Raw genomic sequence first — 16981 nt, 5'->3', positions numbered from 1 at the left:
AATTTAAGTTCCTGCTTTAGGCGATTTTCCGAAAGATGATCTTGGAAGAAGCGCATAATTCCAAGTATTCCATTCATCTGGGGAGTACGAAGTCTTATCGGGATTTAAAGTTATTACATTGGTAGCCTGGTGTGAAGGCAGCAGTTGCAAAGTTCATATATGAATGTTTGACTTGTGCTCAAGTCAAGTTTGAGCACCAAGCTCCGTATGGTCAGTCAGAGACTATTCAAATTCCAAGCGAAAAGTGGGACAAGATCACAATGGATTTTATTATGGGATTGCCGAAGACGAGTCGAGGTTATTATGTCATTTGGGTTATTGTTGATTGTCTAACGAAGAACGCGTTATTTTTGGCAACTAAATAGGCAGCTACTTTATAAAAATTGGCCAAACTGTATGCTGATGAGGAAGTAAGATTGCATGGAGATCCATTGTCGATCGTGTCGGATCGTAATCCAAAACTTACCTCAGTATTTTGCCTTGCATTGCAAGATGAGTTAGGGATAAAGATTCTCATGAGTACAACGTACCATCCCTAAACCGATGGCCAAAGTAAAGGGTTATTAGCCAATGATTACAGCAAAAAACACTTAATCAAAGAGTAAGCTAAAGTAAACATGATACAACTTATGCAAACTAAATGATTAATTGTAGATCTTCGCTCTAATATCTCTAAATCTCTTTCTCCAATCGAAATCTGGTCTCCAAGGGTTTCTCAGAGGTTCTCGGTTGCTTTCTCTCGAAAATCTCAGCAGCTCTCCCCTCTTTTTGACATAATTATCAATATTTAAACTTGCCAAAATCTATCCTCCATGTCGTGGACACATGCTTGCCACGCCGTGGAATCCACTTAAAACGCGTATGCAACAAGTCACCAAAAATTAGCTGAGAATCTTCTATAACGCCACGATGTGGACCATAGTTAACCACGTTGTGAAGTTTCCATTAAGCACGTTCGTCTTCTATCTTTTCTTCTTTATGCATGCTTTAACCTCAACATGACCATTCTAGACATCTCTCCCATAAGTAGATCAATCAGTATTTTGACTTAGAATTACTGATAAATCTTATTTATAGTCCATTATGACGACTTATGACTATAAATATAAGTTACACAGAAAAGACTAGAGTGTAGCTTAACTTACAAAGGTTCTTCCTGACAAAAGTTAGGAAATTGAGCTGGCAGAGCTTCTACTGGCTAGCTACTACTTCTTTAGGGATTACAGGGCTTCGCCGAAGGCTAAAACTAAGGAAAATAGGCTAAAATCGAGAGAATTTTGAGAGAGGAGGAGGATGGGGGAGTGAGGAAACTAATGATCAGTCGATGCCTATTTATAGTACAACTGCGCATCGTGCACACCTGAGACGTTGTTCCTCTCGTTTTCTGCCATGTGTCGCAAATATGACGGTACACACCCCACCTTCTAGAAGGTGCGCGTCGTGCAACCCACCTGCGCGTGACGCTTATCAGAAAACTTCATAAATTTGCATCTTCTTCATACGAGCTATGTTTTTGACGTTCTTTATATCCCCGAAAAGCTCTCGACGAGATCTACAATTTTCGTTTAGACTCCGTCAGCTAATTTTGACTTTATTTTTAAAGCTATATTTTTAACAGACTTAGACTGTTAAAGTCTGTTAAAAACTCATAATCTCCTCATATGATATCCGTTCTCGATTGTCTTTATATCAACGAAACCATATGGATGAGATTTCAACCCTCATTTAGATTGTTTTTCCTAACAATCAACCGATTTCTACTTCGGTTTCTAAGTGGTATACTGCTATGCTAAAACTTCTAAAAATCCTAACTTCCTCTTACGAAGTCAGTTTGGGGCGTTCTCTCTATATACGCTCTCGGTTTAACGACTACTACGACTTTCGTTTAGATCACTAGGGGTAATAAGTAACCTATCGTCAACTCACTATTCAAGACATATACTATAACTCGGTTATGATTATTTATCCTAAAAAATCTTTTATTTAAATGTCATTATTATGGCTTATAATAACTTTATTGCCTAGCCCGAATTTACGGGTGTTGCACGTGACCACATAACATGCAATGACAAAGGTTCTAGTGATCAAAGCATTATCTGCTCAATCAACAAAAGAATTATAAACAGTCGATTCAAATTAGAAATAAGAAAGGGTATTTCCAAAAAAAAAATAGTAGAAAATACATACCGAAATCAGATGGGATGTCGTTCATATTGGGATTCATGCTTCGACCACTCATTCATCTCCTTAGCTTTGGATGGAATCAACTTTGAAATCAAAATTAGGGAACATTGTATATAAGTGATTAGAAAACAAAACCTTATGATAATTGGCAGGATTGACATTTTGCTTCCTTGAAATTGAGTTCTCTAAGATTGTTTTGAAGCAACCGAATCAATCCAAACTATCAAAGCAATTGATGAAAGGAATGAACCGAATTTAATTCAAAACTTGAGTTTTTTCTTAAATGTATGGGTGATTTGAGATTTTGGATAGGATTAGGATGAAAGATCGATTTTGGATTAGTAAAAGAGAAAAAAAAACAAAAAACAAAAAAAACTACAGAAACTGAGAAAGTAATACCTTAAATAAGAAATTATCTGGATCCCTGGATGCTTGTTCCTTTGAGAGATGCAAATTAAGTAGATTTTTTTTTTCAAAAGTTGAAACCAGAAGAGAAATACAAAAACAGAGGATTACTGGTACAACTGAAGCATTTATAGAGAAATCGAACTCAATTGTTCAAACGATGGAAAAATTAGAAGCAATTGATGAAATAATTGAAGCATTTATAGAGAAATCAAACTTAATTGTGGATGATTGATGTCTACCATGAGAATCACCTGGATCTAGAAAAACAAGACGATTTAAGAAATCCAAACGAATCAAGAGGCGGTTTTGTTCTTAGAGATTGATCTGCTTGTTCCATTAATGTTGAGGGGGGATAATAAAGGTATAATAGGCCGATTGTTCTCCCTCGATACCTCTATTTATATGCAGAGTTTGAAAAGATAAGGTGACAGTTGTGGGGTGATGAACTATAGTGACCCAAATATGATGACAATGTGAGGAATAATAAAGATCAAAGTGAATCAAACATAATGGAAGAACACCAAGAGTAAATAAATCTGTTTAAGCTCTATTAGATCTAGTAAGCTATTACAGAGTGGGTAAGTAATAATTCTATCACTAGTCTAATCTCACATCAAATGGGTTCTACACATAAATGGGAGTCACTCACTTCCTATTTATAGGAAAGACTCAACCCATTACACATCAGAAGAGGGTAAGCCACATCCAAAGAGAACTTTGCACCCTAACATTCTCCCATTCAAAGTTAGGATTGGATGTCACTGCTTCAATTTCTAAAACAAGCTCGCGATCAAGACCAACTCCCCCTCTAAGTAACATCGATCTTCAAATCTGCTTTGAAAAGATAATCTTCGAATACCCATTTCAACATTCTCCTCCTTTTTATAATAAAAAAATGATTATAAAACCCACAAGGGTATGAGAAGTACTCGAGGAATAAACGTGACGAAACTCCCCCTCGGTGTGTGAAAAAAATGAAACCACTAAAATCTTGCACGAAAAACAATCACTAAAAGTCGATGAAAAAATCTTCAAAAGTTGGAAAGATTTCGACTTTTGGGTGAGAGTTGCAAGAAATTCAAAAACTGGGTAAAAACTGCCAGTTTTGCAAATTCTGCAGGGACCCGTTGCGACAAATCAGCTTTAAAGGCGAAACTTTACTCCAAATGCGAAAATGGGCATAAAGTGTCAATTCGCATCAACTGCAGGGACCAGTTCGAAAAACATTTCCACTTCACAGAAAAATACCCCCATAGCGATATTGGGTATTTTCTGCCAAAATACTTAAAGATTAGGGACCAGATTCGAAAAGTTGTTTTCCTCCCTAATTCGTTTCCAATACGCGAACAACAACATCACCGGTCGAAAACAATTCTTAAACCAAGCAACACATAGTCGAAATTGATTTCGACTCCAAGCAAGTACGTTCGATTCGGACTAGAAATTTAACTCTTGACTCGAACGAATCCAATAATCAACAATTTCAACTTCCAATTCATTCCCATTTGACTTCAATCAAAACCATACAATCGATCAATAATTGACTTTTGATTATGTGTGTTTCGATTTTGCAACTGACTTCAAAACACTGTCGACTCAAGCAAACTGATGAAAATCGAAACTGCAAACTCTTTATTCGAATTGTATTCTTCCCCACTTGGTTCTGGATGCGAAATGAACATATCACTGGTCAAAATCGAATTCGACTCTAATCAAAGAACTTTTGACTCTTCATCTATGAACCACAATCCCAAAATCCGTTCCTGATACAAACGAAAATAGTCGAATTCGCATTCTCCATATAAGCACAGAAACCAGTCTAAATCGACTCCAAACATCTTGAAACAAATTTCAACTCCATCAGTGGACACGATGCACAACTCAAAAGAACAACCAGTATATTCAAAATTGATTTCGACTCCAAATAACACCAATCGAACACCAGTCAAATTCGAATCCAAATCAAGTGACTTTCGACCATTGACCCAAAATACGTTCATTCAAAATCATTGTTCAACTTAACAAAATATGTTTGACTCAAAGCATAAATATCGAAAACGTACGACTTCAAAATTCTTTCGATTCATGCACTGTGTGATGTTGGACTATGGACAAGCGAATCTAAATCGAACTCTTTCGATTATTAAATCTTTTTGATACTTTTTCCCTTTCAATTTCCATTGTTTGAATCGATAATACTGAATATTTATCCGAGTTTACCTTTTTTAATTGACTTCTCATCAAATCAATGAATCGTTTCGGACGAGTTGAATTTAGAGATTAAATGAACAATATCGGATGAATTGAAATTGGGCTCAAGAGGAACAATATTCGAAGGACTTTTGGGCTCAAGTTGATAAAAAGATAAACAGTAACCGATAGAAGTTTTGGATCGAATGAATAGTGACGAGAATTAGTTTGGACTTGATCTAAAAAAAATTATTGGATCATCAATGGGGATTGAAACAAATTGGATCCAATGAGTCAAAATGATCAAAAATCAAAAACAAAAAGCACGAATTGAAAATATAATTGAATTCGAATTTCGAGAAAACCTGGATCGTTCATCATCAAATTTTCAAAAATAAGGTATCGATCTCAACATGAATTTTTTGGAATCCATTTGAGAATTTGAGAAACGTTCTTGATAATTCTTTTTCCATTTTCAATGCTCAAATCGATTATGGAAGATCTCGATTTTTTGGTTGGAACAAGAAAATCTCAAAATTTCACATTGTACCACCCACGATGCACATTGTATAATCCATTCTTCTCATTTTTTAAAGATCTAACTTCATCTTCATAACGAACTTGAGAATCTTCAACAATTTTGGGTTTGGAATTTGAAATCATTGCAACATTTGATGATTGCTGCTTAGGAACCCAAATTTGCTTCATTGATTTCGGATTTACAACAACATTTGAAGAATTTTGTTTAGAAACCCAAATGTTCTTGTTTTTGATCTTCTCCTTCTCCGTCTCCTTCTTTTTCTTCTTATTCTTCTTCTTCTTCTTCTTCATCTTTTTGGATCTTGAAGTTTTGAATTCAAGAACAACTTCATTCTTCACAACTTGAACTTGACAACTTTGACTCAAATCTTTTGGAGTTTGATACATTTGAACTTCTTGGATTGAAGGTTTTATATATGTCACCATTCCTTCAAACGAATCACAATAATTAAGTAATCATCAGTGTGAACTCCAATTAAACGAAAAACTTTCACAACCTCATGAAAATCACATTGAAATCCCTTGTCTTGAACTTCAAGAACATCATGAACATGATGAACTTCTTAAAGAACATCTTCAACAAATTCAAGAGCATGAAGATCATTTGGGTCTTTAATAAGAGAAACATATTCCTTTTTGAATAATTCTCTTTCTTTTCCTTCCTTTTCATTACCACACCAACATAACATATCCATGGAAATTTCAACCAAACTTTCAATCTTCCAAAGAGGCTGAAATATCAATTTTCCAAAATCATCTTTCTTATTTCCATAAGAGATTAAAGAATCCAATGTAATAAACCCGCCTTTCAACAATAATCCATAAAATTGCATCTCACTGACTTTGTATTTGACATCTTCAGTTATCATGATCCAAGAATCATAATCCAAACACACCATCTTTGATCAGTTAACCACAAAGAGCACAACAACTTGGATATTTCTAGAGAGAGAAATTGATTATGAATGAAATCTCTAGAGAGAGAAAGTGATTTCGAATGAATTTCTAGAGAGAGAAAACAAAAAATCACATGAATTTTAGAGAGAGAAAATCGAATTTGAATCAAGATCAAAGAACAATTCGATTTCTAGAATCAAAAACACTCTAAAAAACGAAGAACTTACAACAATCTATGATTCACCAAATCCTGTTGTCATCATGGATCAATTCAAGAATAGTTCATAAAGAACGTGGGGGAGAGTGTGACATCCCCATTTTCACGGCCAGAAAAGTCCGATTTTGTTTATGCTTTATAAAAATCAGAGTACCTCTTTTAATAAAAATGTTGCGGAATTTGTTCCCAGAAAAACATGATAAATACGTTATCAAAGCATTTCCGAAGAAATGTATTTTTATCAATTTTAAAGCATTTGAGATGTCATCGTTAATACAGAAACATAAGCATAAACAGAACTTACATTCATTTACACTAGTGATCTACATCTCTTTAAATCTCTCAGTGTAAAGTAGCTTCGTATCGACACCTGTGATACAAATAAGCTTGAGTGGGTCAGGTTGGGAAACCTGGTGAGTACATAGGGTTTTCAACCCACAATAATATAATTAATTTGTTTCTTCACATAATACATGTCAAACAATTAACCCGATTGCCCATCCCCATTTTCTTCATTTAATATTCCCTAGAGAATTATCTTAAGGGTCATCTCCTATATCGTATTTACCTCTCATCTCTTTACATCACATTTCCTTATATGTTCGTTCCTAAGGACTTTTCCTAAGGATCATTGCTTACAACGCATAGACAGTAATGATTCGGGGATTACCCCCCTCAATACGCGCTTAGTAAGGGTTGGATTATCATCGCATGAATACGTAGTTACAACATCGCCTGAACTCGTAATTCATAATAAGGGTTAGAGTATCATCACATGAATACGTAGTTACAACATCGCCTGAACTCGTAATTCATCACCTACAGGTTATGAGCCTGCTAGTGTTTCCACGGGGTTGTCTAGAATAGTCAGTGGTCGCCATCTATACTCTGGTAGATGACTACATCTCCACATTGTCGGACAAGGTTATGGTATCTTTCATCCTACATCATCGATTCATCATCACCTATCTATCCTCACCTAATTATCATCACCTTCCTATCATCACATATCTCTCATCATTTTATTTCATCACACACCAACTATTTCATCTACCCATGTTTTATCCCAACATATTTGTAGATATAAAATAAATATACAGTTTGAATCATTTAAAACATGTATAAAATCATTCATCCAACATAGACAACAAGTATTCAGATAATATGCACACATAGCACGTAATTTATATAAAATACTTCATATCTATGTGTAAGATGAAAGTAACTATGCACTCACCTGGTAAGGTGGTGACTCGGTACTCGGACAACACTTCGTTATCTCAAAACAATTTTTTCCCTTGACAAAACCTAGTATCAATACCACTAGGGTTTAGTCTAACGTTAACCGCGACTAATTAATAGTCTAGCTATTATTACTATTATATAAGCGTTAAACAACACTCTATATAACTCATAATAATAGCCCAAATAATTATTTTAAGGTCCTAATAATGTTACTATAATTAATTAGAAGCTATATTAAAGATAGGTTAGGCGTAGTTCACTTACAACAGGTTTTTCTCAAAACCGGGCTCCGCTGGAGCAGCGTTCCCGAGCCGAAAGGCTCTTCTTCTTGGAGCCGTCGGGCGCTCCGGGGCTTCCGCCTCGTGCTAGGGAGGTTCCCTAGGCTTTTCGGGGGGTTTCGGGGCTAGAGAGAAGTTCTAGAGAGAGAGAGGGAAGTGATGGGAGGTGTGAGGAATGAAGAGGGCTTCACTTTTTATTTATAGGAGGCTGGAGGGTCACTCACGTCGTGAGTTTTAATATGCTCACGTCGTGAGCCAGCTGGATACAGCCAGGCACAGCCTGGTGCTGACACGTGGCATCGCACAAAGTGTGGAAATCAGCCGATTTTCAAAAAATTCATAACTTTCGCATACGATCTCTGTTTTCAACGTTCTTTATATCCACGCGTAGGTAAAAATAAGATCTACAACTTTCATTTTGACTCCGTCGGCTAATTCTCGACCGATCTTAAATTTAACAGTAGGAGGAGATTAGATTGTTAAATGACCGCGAAGAATTCGTAACTCCTTTATACGGACTCCGATTTCGTCTGTCTTTTTACCGTTGAGTTCCTATTAATGAGATCTTCAACTCTCATTTAGGTCGCGTAGGCCAAAAACCGCTCGAACTAAAATTCGAGTTTCGGGCCGTGCACTGCTAAGCCAAATCTTAGAAAATTCATAACTTCCTCATACGAAGTCAGATTTGGGCGTTCTTTTTATGGATGTTCTCGGTTTAACATATTCTACGACTTTCGTTTAGATTACTAAGGCCAAAAAGTCTTCTATCGTAAATTCACTATTTACGTCTCCCGATGCCGTGCCGGTTTTGTCGTAAAACTTCGACGGTCCATAACTTATTTGTTATAACTCGGATTTCGGCGTTCTTTATATGTACGGAACCCTTGAGACATATTCTACAACTTGGTTAATATTATTTATTCTAAATAATCTTTTGTCGAAAAGTCGTTTTCGACCCCTATTATCTCTAAATTGAGTAGCCCGGATCTACGGGCGTTACAATTATCTCCCCCTTATGATGATTACGTCCCAGAATCGTCAACGAAACAGGGCTCACATGATGACTCCATACGTTATCTCTTCATCCTAAGTAATAATCGTAACTTATTTGTTCCTTCGAATAAGTATCTAACTCTTGGACTCCTTGACTGCAGGCGGTGCTCGATCTTGCACTTGCTCCTTATCTCACGTTAGACTCCAAATTATGACCTTCAAGTCACAATCTTGATCCTCTCCGGATACGAACTTAAGATAAGTTCTTTTATTACTACAATGGAACGACTTGTCATATTCTAATGACCTATCATTGTATGTTGCAACGCTTAGACTCAGGTCTCTTGGAGTCTTCCATAACAGACTATACATTCCTTCATGTTCTATTGTGATATAATCACATCTTAAAAGGTAGCATTCCTAGCTACAAGCAACTATCGCGATATCTCTACTGATCGCTTTGATTGTCTTTCACTTCAAGCTTCTAGCTTAAGTCAGATGCTACATCGGACTTGGTTCTCTGAACCATTTAACATACTCATCTTGGGCGGGCTCGATATGATAAGACCACTAGGGTCGAAATGACAATCATCATTTTAATCATTACCGAAACAATGGTAATGGCATACTTCAATAAAACGAAATCAATTACTAGCTTCTTGGTATCCTTGTGACTTTCCCTGATCCAAGCGTGAGCCCTGTGCTTCCGGTAGTATAGGCCTCTACTACCATTCACACCTACTCATACTCGTCCCAAGTATTGTCTCGCAGTTTATCCAAGTCACCATACATGAAAATCACATAAAAGCTTAACACCACAAGTAACTAAACGAAGGTTTTATATTATTTCTTGAAACTATTACATAGGTGTTCAAGTTCACCCTATACTATGCCTCTAATTGTAACACCGTAAATTTCAAAACGATTTTTCACTTTTTTTAAAATATAATTTCATTCATAAATATTCTCGAATTCCAATGTATCACATATAAAATCCATAAAAACACATCCCAAGATCATAATGTATAAAACTCCAATAGTGTGTACTGATCATGCCGGCGCCTTCCCGCGATCCTCACTGGTACCTGAAACACATAACACAAAACACTATAAGCATAAATGCTTAGTGAGTTCCCCAAAATACCACACACAACACATATTAGCCACTCGAGGCTATAACTCTGTTTGATTCTCTGGTCAATGTGTCTCAGTGGGACCCTCCAGTCCCATAACTCTGGGGGCCCTCTGGCCCTAACTCTGTGGACCTTCCGGTCCTAACTCTGTAAACTCTGTAACATACATAGCATAAATCACATAGAAATCACATCATGCAAAAGCATACAAAATACTCTGTCACATAACTCTAATTACCACCCTAGGTAAAGTGTAGTGAGAAGACTCACCTCGAGTAACTCGGTAAACCTCGAACTCTGAAATACTGCACTAGCCTTCACCTAATCACACAAATACATTCTCTAATTAATACAACTTCTAAAGGCTAGGCCTACTCCTCTCTATAAGTTCTCTAAGAAGGGTAAAAGACCATTCTGCCCCTCTAATGGCTCATAAGTCCAAATACTGTCTAATCCCTAAAAGTCAACAGAAGTCAACAGTCAACATTGACCAGACTCGCCGAGTGCACTAGAGTGACTCGGCGAGTACATGCCTGCCTCCTCGTCCCTGGTCCTCACTTGACTCACTGAGTCAACCCTATACTCCCCGGGTCGTTACAGATCGCGAGTCACGGGGCAACCCGACTCGACTCGTCGAGTCCCTTATGGACTCGGCGAGTTCCTCCCATGGAAATTCTCAAAAGATCTCTTGAGGTCAGATCTGCTTCACCAAACAGTAGATCCATCCTTCTAACATTCAAAAGTCACGTAAAGGTGCAACCTTTACGTGCATGCAACCCATATCAAGCCTCAAATGGAGAAATATCACTAGAAATGTCAACCTAGTCTCCAATTGCTTATTTGCTTGCAAAAAGCTAGAAGGTAGTGACTCTATGGACCTCTCAAGGTCTAGATCTAATATCATCAACAAAAAGGGGACCTCATACTCACTAGATCTTATAAAAAGGGAGGTAAAAACCCTAAAATCATGAAATCTATCATATCAACACGAAATAGAAGGGATTATATCTCCAGAAACAATATCTCAAGATGATTAGCTCCAATCCAAGCTCCCTTCACGTTCTAGATGGATCCTCTCTTCTTTCTCTAGCAAAAATCACCCCAAAATAAAGATTATAAGCCCTTTCTTGCACTCAAGCCTTCCTCACTCTCTCTAGGATTTCTATGGAACAAGGTGGCCTCAAATGACGGCCATAAAGGCCTTTAAATAGGGCACAAACCCCGGAAATTATGGCTTCATTAAACAGCGCGAACTTGCCGAGTCCACGCATGAACTCGCCGAGTCCCTACATTAAATCCAGGCTGGCAGAAGCGCGATTCCACTCGGCGAGTCTGAGCGCCTACTCGCCGAGTCCCTTTCTAAAATTCAACAAAATACTTAAAATAAGATACATGGGTATCCGGATGTTACACTAATAGGCTACACTTCCTAACACTATCCACATGGCTACTTGTAACGCCCGTAGATCCGGGCTAGTCAATTTAGAGATAATAGGGGTCGAAAACGACTTTCCGACAAAAGATTATTTAGAATAAATAATATTAACCAAGTTGTAGAATATGTCTCAAGGGTTCCGTACATATAAAGAACGCCGAAATCCGAGTTATAACGAATAAGTTATGGACCGTCGAAGTTTTACGGCAAAACCGGCACGGCACCGGGAGACGTAAATAGTGAATTTACGATAGAAGACTTTTTGGCCTTAGTAATCTAAACAAAAGTCGTAGAATATGTTAAACCGAGAACATCCATAAAAAGAACGCCCAAATCTGACTTCGTATGAGGAAGTTATGAATTTTCTAAGATTTGGCTTAGCAGTGCACGACCCGAAACTCGAATTTTAGTTCGAGCTGTTTTTGGCTTACGCGACCTAAATGGGAGTTTAAGATCTCATTAATAGGAACTCAACGGTAAAAAGACAGACGAAAACGGAGTCCGTATGAAGGAGTTACGAATTCTTCGCGGTTATTTAACAGTCTAAACTCCTCCTACTGTTAAATTTAAGATCGGTCGAGAAGTAGCCGACAGAGTCTAAATGAAAGTTGTAGATATTGATTTTACCTACGCGTGGAAAAAAAGAACGTCGAAAATGGAGCTCGTATGCGAGAGTTATGATTTTTTTAAGTTGGGAGGCTGATACGCGAGTTTGGGTGACGTGGCACCACCAGAAAGAGGACACGTGGCACCACCAGAAGGCTGCCACATGCACCAACTCGGCGAGTCTGTGTCAAGACTCGGCGATTCCATCAGCCAGCCTCCCTATAAATAGAGGTGTCGGGCATTCCAACTTCCTCACACCTCAATCCTCTTCTTTCTCTCTCTAAACTCTCTCTCTAAGCTCCCTACCCCCCTAAAAGCCTAGGTAAACCCCCTAGCACCCGAAGGAAGCCCCGAGGCTCCCGGAGTCCTGAGAAAAGAGCCTTTCGGCTCGGGAACACTGCTGCATCGAAGCCCGGTTTTTGAGAAAAAACCGTTGTAAGTGCGCTACGCCTAACCTAACTTTAGTATAGCTTATGTTTTAATATAGTAATGTTATTAGGACCTTATAATAATTATTTGGGCTATTATTATGAGTTATATAGTGTTGTTTAACGCTTATATAATAATAATAATATCTAGACTATTAATTAGTCGCGGTTAACGTTTGAGCTAAACCCTAGTGGTAATGATAGTAGGTTTTGTCGAGGGAAATTGTTTTAAGAAGTAACGAAGCGCTGTCCGAATTCATAATCACCACCTAATCAGGTGAGTGCATAGTTACTTTCATCTTACACATAAATATGAATTATTTTATATAAATTACGTGCTATGTGTGTATACTGTCTGAATACTTGCTGTCTATGCTGGATGAAACGTTTTATACATGTTTTAAATGATATAAACTGTATATGTATTTTATATCTACAAAATGTGTTGGGTAAAACATGGGTAGATTAGAGGTGAGATAAATGATGAGCGATGAAAGATGAGATAAATGATGAGCGATGAAAGATGAGATGAATGATGAGCGATGATATATGAGTGATAAAATATGGTGCGAAGCGATGACCTAAGCAATGAGCCAAAGCGATGACCTAAGCGATGAGCCAAAGCGATGAGCCAAACGATGACCCAAGCGATGACCCCGTCATCTAGCAGAGTATGGATGACAACCACGAACTATTCTAGACAGTCTAGTGGAACACTAGCAGGCTCGCAACCTGTAGGTGTTGTGAACGATGTGTTCACCCGGTGTACTCTAAAAACCCATTGACAGGTATTACGAGTGGACTCTTAAAAACGATGTTGTCAATAAACGAGATAAACCCTGGTGACTATGCAGACTTAGTGCCGATTCCTTAGGATACTCCTTAGGAATGAATGAATGAGGAATAACTGAATCTTAGGGTAGATCCTTAAGAGTAAAGAAGATAATGGGGGATGGGTAACTGGGTTGATTGTTTGATGTTTAACATAATAATTATATTATTGTGGATTGAAAACCCTATGTACTCACCAGGTTTCCCAACCTGACCCATTCAAGCTTATTTGTATCACAGATGTCGATATGAAGCTACTTTACACTGAGGGATTTAAAAGAGATGTAGATCACTAGTGTAAATGAATGTAAGTTCTGTTTATGCTTATGTTTCTGTATTGACGATGACATCCCAATGTTTTGAAAATGAATGAAATACATTTCTTCGGAAATGATTTTGATAACGTATTTATCATGTTTTACTGGGAACAAATTCCGCAACATTTTTATTAAAAGAAGTACTCTGATTTTTATAAAGCATAAACAAAATCGCTCTTTTCTGGCCGTGAAAATGGGGATGTCACACTACTTCATATCTTGATCTTTAGATATGAAGTCCTCATCCTTGGTTCCTCGCGTTGTTATCTGCTTCATCGAGGATCATGTGGAATGCCCTTGGCTTTGGCGGTGCATTTGGTCTTGCTACTTCGTTTTTCTTTGGACAGTTCTTCGAAATATGCCCATCGTTTCCACATTCGTAGCACTTTTTGTTGTCGAATGTACAATCTTTGGAATAGTGACCGGTCCTACCACACTTATAGCACGCCACTTCTCCATCGCATCTTCCGAAGTGCTTCTTCTTACACTTCTCACACCACTTTGTTTCACCTCCTCCACCTCCAGACTTTGAGAATTTTCTTTCTTTGTTGGATTTTGAAGATCCTTCAAACTTCCTATTTTCTCCCGCCTTATCCTTTTCTAGACCCTTTTCTGTTATCTGGGTCTCTACATTCTTAGCTGCTCTAACGACTGTCTTTAAAGTAGTTGCCATTTTAACCGTTGGGCCAAAGTCTATTGGCAGTCCGTTAGCAAACCTATCTATCTTGGAGAGTTCAGTAGGCACCAAGTAGGGGAATAGCTTCATCCTCTCGGTGAATGCGATGGCATACTCATCCACACTCATCTTTCCTTTCTTCAGGTTCTGAAATTCATTGTTTAGGTCTATCATATCTATCTCTGAGCAGTACTGCATTTTCAACTGCTCCACGAATGCTTCCCAAGACATTCGCATGGCTTCTCCTCGTGGCATTGTATCTGCCAACAACTTCCACCAACTTAGCACTCCAGTCTTTAGTTGTCTGACTGCAAATACGGTCTTTTGCTTGTCGCTACAATCACAGCTCTCAAACACCATCTCCATTTCGGAGATCCAGTCCATAATCTCAACCGGCTTCGGGCTTCCGGAAAGGCTTGGTGGCTTGGCACCCAATAAGTTCTTATACATTCGTCCATCCTTGTCGTTTCCCCTCTCCGGGCCATTCCTTCGTTCTCCTCGAGTCCCAACTTGACTCACATGGCGGCTATAGTTCCCTTCCTCCGATTGCTCGGCAATCAGCTCAGGTTGCTCAATGGGCATGGTAGGCTCGTCCCTATTTTCATGCAACATCCTCCTCATTTCTTCCCTTTGTTCAGCAAACATAGCCCGAATCATGGCTTGTACTCCAGCCATGGTGATTGGTTCAGGTGCAGCTTCTACTACAACAGGTATTTGCTTAATCACTGGGAGTTGATTCTTGTTTCCGTTCGCATTCCCGACTCCGCTTCGGGTTCTTGCCATTTCGATCTATACACCAAATCAGACGTTCGGTGTGTAATGACGAGAATTAAGAGAAGGAAGATTCGACGTGTAATTCTTCATATCACTCAGAAAAGTTACATGCCAGTTCTAATACCGTAATCAAACGTTTAGAAATCTGAACACATAAAATTTCCAGATTCGGTCGGCAATAGACCATAGATCCGATCATATAATGCATATCATAAACCATTTAGCACATAAAAGCATGTTAGGCATTTTCCCTACATAAGCTAGCGCTTGTGTCTATTCATGTGTATTTATTAGACACACTCCTCACAATCATCGCTTAGCATTCTAAGTTTAAGTCTAGAAATAAATCCTTATTCCTAGTTCGCTTAAACTAATGCTCTGATACCAACTGTGACATCACCATTTTCACGGTCAGAAAAGACCGATTTTGTTTATGCTTTATAAAAATCAGAGTACCTCTTTTAATAAAACTGTTGCGGAATTTGTTCCCAGAAAAACATGATAAATACGTTATCAAAGCATTTCCGAATAAATGTATTTTTATCCATTTTAAAACATTTGGGATGTCATCGTCAATACAGAAACATAAGCATAAACAGAACTTACATTCATTTACACTAGTGATCTACATCTCTTTTAAATCTCTCAGTGTAAAGTCGCTTCGTATCGACACCTGTGATACAAATAAGCTTGAGTGGGTCAGGTTGGGAAACCTGGTGAGTACATAGGGTTTTCAACCCACAATAATATAATTAATTTGTTTCTTCACATAATACATGTCAAACAATTAACCCGATTGCCCATCCCCATTTTCTTCATTTAATATTCCCTAGAGAATTATCTTAAGGGTCATCTCCTATATCGTATTTACCTCTCATCTCTTTACATCACATTTCCTTATATGTTCGTTCCTAAGGATCATTGCTTACAACGCACAGACAGTAATGATTCGGGGATTACCCCCTCAATACGCGCTTAGTAAGGGTTGGATTATCATCGCATGAATACGTAGTTACAACATCGCCTGAACTCATAATTCATAGTAAGGGTTAGAGTATCATCACATGAATACGTAGTTACAACATCGCCTGAACTCGTAATTTATCACCTACAGGTTATGAGCCTGCTGGTGTTTCCACGGGGTTGTCTAGAATAGTCAGTGGTCGCCATCTATACTCTGGTAGATGACTACATCTCCACATTGTCGGACAAGGTTATGGTATCTTTCATCCTACATCATCGATTCATCATCACCTATCTATCCTCACCTAATTATCATCACCTTCCTATCATCACATATCTCTCATCATTTTATTTCATCACACACCAACTATTTCATCTACCAATGTTTTATCCCAACATATTTGTAGATATAAAATAAATATACAGTTTGAATCATTTAAAACATGTATAAAATCATTCATCCAACATAGACAACAAGTATTTAGATAATATGCACACATAGCACGTAATTTATATAAAATACTTCATATCTATGTGTAAGATGAAAGTAACTATGCACTCACCTGGTAAGGTGGTGACTCGGTACTCGGACAACACTTCGTTATCTCAAAACAATTTTTTCCCTTGACAAAACCTAGTATCAATACCACTAGGGTTTAGTCTAACGTTAACCGCGACTAATTAATAGTCTAGCTATTATTACTATTATATAAGCGTTAAACAACACTCTATATAACTCATAATAATAGCCCAAATAATTATTTTAAGGTCCTAATAATGTTACTATAATTAATTAGAAGCTATATTAAAGATAGGTTAGGCGTAGTTCACTTACAACAGGTTTTTCTCAAAACCGGGCTCCGCTG

The sequence above is a fragment of the Lactuca virosa genome, chromosome 4 (genome assembly GCF_052849685.1).
Source record: "Lactuca virosa cultivar CGN04683 chromosome 4, Lactuca_virosa_CGN04683_v6, whole genome shotgun sequence".
Classification (NCBI taxonomy): domain Eukaryota; kingdom Viridiplantae; phylum Streptophyta; class Magnoliopsida; order Asterales; family Asteraceae; genus Lactuca; species Lactuca virosa.
This window is presented reverse-complemented; position numbering follows the sequence as displayed.